The sequence below is a fragment of the Haliotis rufescens genome, unplaced genomic scaffold (assembly GCF_023055435.1).
Source record: "Haliotis rufescens isolate VD_foot unplaced genomic scaffold, xgHalRufe1.0.p SCAF_4, whole genome shotgun sequence".
NCBI lineage: Eukaryota > Metazoa > Mollusca > Gastropoda > Lepetellida > Haliotidae > Haliotis > Haliotis rufescens.
In genome coordinates this window covers 48,462,638-48,468,849 of record NW_025964112.1, presented here as the reverse complement: position 1 = coordinate 48,468,849, position 6,212 = coordinate 48,462,638, and the positions used below count along the sequence as shown (strand labels likewise).

The 6,212-nt window shown below is 40.1% G+C and overlaps 1 protein-coding gene across 3 annotated transcripts in view; it reads left to right on the top strand.

Moving 5' to 3' along the window:
• LOC124151700 overlaps nt 1–6,212 on the top strand; it is a 63,719-nt gene that overhangs the window by 32,857 nt on the left and 24,650 nt on the right. The gene's annotated exons all lie outside the window — the stretch shown is intronic.

Genomic DNA, 6,212 nt, shown 5'->3' with positions numbered 1-6,212 from the left:
AGTGGTTAAAGCGTTCGCTCGTTACACCGAAAAGGCGGGTTCGAATCCCGACATGGGTACCATGTGTAAAGCCAATTTATGGTGTCCCCCGCCGTGATATTGCTGGAATATTGCTAAAAGCGGGGTAAAACCTTACTTACTCACTCAGATATGTAGTGTAAAACATAACAATCCGACAGAAATGATAAAATTGCCATAATGACAATAGAATAGCCTTGGACCGTCAGCACCGTACCCCTTCTGGTGGGTTTCACCAGTTGTGAACATGTACGACCTGCGTAAGGGAACACGCAGTGATATTACCATATTATTACAAATGGTTACTACTTCTACTGCTGCTACTACTACTACTACTACTACTACTACTACTACTACTACTACTACTACTACTATAAGTATCCAGGCCAACAAACCTGATCTTGTCCTTTTTGATAAAGCCAATGAAATCATTTTAATTTATTGAATTTTCTGTCCCTTTTGACACTAATGTCATTGACAAGATTGAGGAAAAACATGGCAAAAATGCGGAGCTCGCTTTCGAAATGTCACGCTTGCATCCCAAGTACCAAGGTGTCCGGCTCCCCATTGTTCCCAGTGCCTTAGGTTTGGTACCTCCCAATCTGTTGACTGACATTGGGAGAATGCCGCGGTTTGCGACCAAGAATACAGCCCTTCTGACAATCTGGGTAATGCAGAAGGCTGCAGTTTTGGGGAGTCTTCACATTCTCCGAAAAGTTCAGGGTGGGTTTGACTAGGCAGCGCTTCCTGGGAGAAGTCCCATTCGCTGTCTGGGCTGCGTGTAGAGTGGCAAGGGCCCTGAGCTGATGATGAGCCTAACCAGCCTGACTGTGCCAGGATCACCGAAACCCTCTTTGCTGCATTTTTTATTTTAATCTGTAAATATTAATAATAATATGAAAAATTATTATTTAAGCCAAACTTATTCTTTCAATCTGTGTTAACAAAGAGAACCTCCACATTTTTCAGCGAATGGGCAAGAACTCGACACTTAAAATTACGTTTTGATGCGTAAATGTACTATTGACAAATAAACATTTTTGTATTTTATATGTTTCCTAAGTCAGAGGATGTTTAACTCAACAAGGGAAGGGGTAGGAGGGTTAACTTATGTGAACTCCTGTCATCGCAATTTGTAGTAATGAGAATGCTGGATAGAGCATTTACCAGCACGAGTTCTCCGTCCCGTGGCACAGGAGCTGCTGCTGATGATGCTAACAATGTCCGCGTGCTGTTCCCGACTGAGCGAGATAAAGGAGGAAGGTTCCTCTAATTGAATTAGCGTATAATTGTTTTGTGAGACATGTGTATAAAGGAGCACCCTGCGTTGGCACATTGTAGTTATACGTGGGAAGCAAATTGATGACTTGATATTCACAATGTCGTTTTTGAAATGGACAATAAAAGCGACAAAACCTTTTTCATAAAGATAAAAAAAATATCCATTGTAGATTCCGACTATCATAAGCATAGTCAAATAGTGAGGATACCAGGTGTTGCGAAACGGTGGGCGTATCCTGTCCCATCGACGGTACCGCTCATACGCATAGGAAGACAAGTTTTTTGTTGCTGCTTTTTTGTTCAGCTTAACAGACCCGTGAAGCTCCGGTGTAGAATATGTCTTCAGCAACCCATGCTTGCCGTAAAAGGCGACCATGCTTGTCGTAAAAGGCGACTAACGGGATCGGGTGGTCAGGCTCGCTGACTTGGTTGATGCATGTCATCGATCCTAATTGCGTGGATCGATGCTCATGATGTCAATCAGTGCATTGTCTGGTCCAGACTCGATTATTTACAGACCGCCGTCATATAGCTGGAATATTGCTGAGTGCGGCTTTAAACAACAAAAAACAAAAACAAAGTTCAGCTGAACAAACACGGGAACATATGGTACAGGTCGAAATAGGGAATTGCAGCAGACATATTGGTCACCGATGAGTCTCATTTGGCAATGCCCTCCATATGTCTACCATAAAAGGTTTTACTAAGGCCGTGCATGTTACAGATCTGATCAGACAACGTTTGAGCGCAATAGTTACATGACGCTATTTGAAATCTTCGAAGAAAGAGTATGCTCACTTGTACCTCTAAATTTGTGGAATGAAGACTGGAATAATGCTCGACATTTAAGGAGAGTTGACTGTTGGAAAGTTGAAGTCATGCAGTTTTGTGGAGAGTGTTTTTACACATGGAATCCAAATGCATCGATGTAAATAGGAAACAGATGTCATTAATCTCTTTTATTTGTACTTCATATGAGCAAAACAGTCGATGGGAATAAGCTGTTTCGCCGTTCTTAACTGATATCAGATTATCGATATACTTGAAACTTTAGAGGATTTACATAGAGGGAACGTTGACTGTTGGAAAGATGAAGTTCTCCCTCTTGTCATAAAGTCTTGTGGGGGCACGGGTGGCCCAGTCGTCTGAGGCGCCGCGATTCGCTGTGCAGAGCTGCGTCCCTTGGGCACGCCAGAACCTATGATTATGTTTCAAGGTTTGTCAGCACCATACCCGTGCTCGTAGGTTTCACCGAAGTGCTAAACGTGTGAGACCTGCATCACTTCGGGCTTTCCTCTCACAATAAGCTGACACGCCGTGATATAACTAGAATACCGCTAAAAGCGGCTTGTAACCCAACTCACTCGCTCACTCAGAAAATCTTGAGGATAGTTTTTGTGTCACCCTGGATCTTTATGCATTGATCTAGATATAAAAAATGTTAAATGCTACAGAATTTAGATTTACATAATATTCTTCAATCTCAAACAAATGGTGTACTAAAAGGGATTGAAACTAGAGGACGTAATTGAAATTTTCCAATTCACTGTCCTCAACTCTCAGTAACACTGCGCTAATGAAAATACATGCAGATCGAAATATATTAATCGGTATTTGCAGCAGACACATGTTCTAACAGACATGAACAGCAATGACGTTAACTTGAAATTCAGCTACGTCATCAACTAATCAATAACGCCGTATGTTTCTATGACAACAGAAGCGTTTAGTTAGTAGAATGAATAGAGAAATGAACTATATAATGGTTTTCCGTCAGAGGCTAATAACATTTAAGATTAATAATAAAGAGTTATTGATAACAGTATGCCGAATACTGTGAATGGTCATGCACAGTATAAAGTCCTGAAGCTGTAAGAAACTTTTAGAACAAGGAGACTTATCGAAAATGATGAAGCATATATGGTTCCAGAGTTTATGGGAGGGTTCGAAGGGACCATATTTGTCTAGAAGTATCAATAGAGTACACTCTTTGGAACAGTCAGATTCTACAGTAGTCAGCTTAGATTCTACAGTAGTCAGAAGTGTATTGTGAATCGATTGAAAACGAATGAGTGAGTGAGTGAGTATGGTTTTACGCCGCTTTTGGCAATATTCCAGAAATATCACGGGGGACACCAGAAATGGGCTTAACACATTGTACCCATGTCGGGAATCAAACCCGGGTCTTCGGCGTGACGAGCGAACGTTTTAACCACTAGGCTACCCGACCGCCCCGAAAACGAATGAGGATACTACTACTACTACTACTGCTACTACTACAACTATATTCAAGCCGTTTCGTGACTTTCCTCATTTTCTTATCATCCTGTTGGATTGGTACATCACCAATGTGACTGCAAGCCTCTGTTGCTTCATCATACAAATTCCATGTTTCCCACGCTGTGGAACGTTGGTTGCTTCCATTGATACACGCCCAGTTTATATTTTACACTTATATTTATATGTTTCCAGAAGACGTGTATGTCAATCGTCTATTACGTTTTCACGCGTGTTTTCAAGGCCTCAGTTAAGCTTTCAAAACGTTTTATGGTAGACATGTGGAGGGCATTTCCAATTTGACGCATCAGTGACAAAAATGAAGTCCGATGCAATTCCCTATTTTGACTTGTACCATACGTTCCCATGTTTTTCAGGTGAACAATTGACTTGCCTTTGCATGTTTTTGTGACGGGTACCACTGGTGGGGCCGGATACGCTCACCTTTTTGCGAATACCTGGTGTCATTTCTATTTGATAGTGATTCATAAACACATGCTCATGATAGAGTCGGAAGTGTCAAATAGTGATGATATCAGGTGTTCGCGCAAAGGTTTAGCGTATCAGTTCCCACCAGCGGCACCCGTCACAAACACATGCAAAGGCAACTGTGCACCTTAAAAAAACACGGGAGCAAAATTTAATGGCCCAAGTAAAATTAGGGAATTGCATCGAACAATGTTTTTGTCACTGATACGTCAATTTGAAAGTAATGGCACTCTTCTGTCGAAAGTTTAGTTTAGAAGAATAATTATTCAATCATGTGCTACGTATATGTTTCATAGATCTGACCCAACTCTTTTGTTGCTATGATCCAAAAGGTCTCTCGTCTGAACATTTCAATATCAATGTAAAGTTTTTGACCAAAGTATGAGGACAGTGTCTGTAGCTTCCAGGCACGTATTGATCATTTTCATCTTCGCGATCACAGATAGCGATGTTTGTATAATTGCAACCAGCGTCGGATCTTTTCTACAGATGCATTTAGAATCGCTAAGTGCAAAACAAGATATGGAAAGGGATATTTACAATCACCTTGAAAAATGACTGGATAAAATTTGCGTAAATAAATTGTAAGTGTTATATAGCAGACTTTAGAACCGACAAAGGTTGTTTACAGTATTCAAACATTTGCAAAGTATGAGTGACATTTCAATTTAGTCCCTGACGAATTTGAGAAAAAAAAAAGAATATGAGAAAATCAAATCAAGCAAAGTTACCTCGTGTTACCTCCAACAACCCAATAGCATACCATTATATTATCAATATACGAACTAAGGATCTTCTCTGACTGCAGGGGGCCGGTCGGGTAGCCTAGTGGTTAAAGCGTTCGCTCGTCACGCCGAAGACCCGGGTTCGAATCCCGACATGGGTACAATGTGAGAAGCCCATTTCTGGTATCCCCCGCCGTGATATAGCTGGAATATTGCTAAAAGCGGCGTGAAACCATACCCACTCACTCACTCACTCTGACTGCAGGGACATGAAGTTGAACATTGTAGATACACAGATCTTTAAGCCTTGTGATATTTATGAATAAACGATCACTGCCCTGGGCGCTGACAGTAACAGAGCGTTCCAAGCCCACAACGAAATCGGGATAGTATGGATAATGGTTTGTTCTTGATATAATATGATGTTACCAACATGAAAAAGCAATAAATGTATATATTTTGCATGAATGATAATTGAAGGCATCACATTATTCTTTTCTCCCAGTCCTATTAAGTTTGTTAAATCGTCTTTAATGTAAATTATATTGAGGAGATATCTTAATGCAATCCACAATCGCTAACACTAATGTACTAGAATGCGTTCAATTTGAATATTCATCAATATAAAATATTCATCATGTACAGCTACGAAGTGAAAAGCGGCATGCACGGATAGCCGTGGCTGAAGAATCTGGATCCTGTGTTCAACAACAAACGAACCAATCTCTGATATGATTATATATCATTAGTAACTATTAGAAATAATAAATGCAATTGATTTTAATATGTACCATAAGAGAAGCAGTAATGATGAGTTAGTACAGTCACTCCCTCAAGTTATAGTTTCATTTTACCCAAACCAATTAATGATTAAATATGAAAACCACTCCTATTTCATTTTGACGACTGTGAGAATGCTCCCCTACGATTTCGTTCCTAATTGGAATAATCGTTAGGATGGTAAGACTACTCGTTGTGGTACTAATATTGCTGACAGGAGTAATTCAGAATTATGCAAAATATTTTGATGCTATTTATCAAACAAAAGTGAATGAATTGTCATATCAAACTTTAGTGAACCTGCGTTCTGCTCTTCTGATCATCGCTTTCTCAGGTACAGAATAGCTCGCGATGACCTGAATGATAAAGTACGAAATCTTCTTCATCAAGATTTCTTGTCGAACTTGCAAAACGGACCTTAAACCATATTGCATATCATACGTGTTTTCAACGTGTTTAATTTCTTAACCTTTGTAAACCCTGTAACTTTAAGTTATTAGATATCTCCAAATGAATCAGACGCAGTCTTTTCAGTCGTTAGCAAGAGTAGGGAGAAGAATTCTGCACGACATGCCTTCGATTCAAGACTGTACAATTTCTTAATGCATCTGGCTACAAGTTTAAGTACTCGTCAAGCGGGAG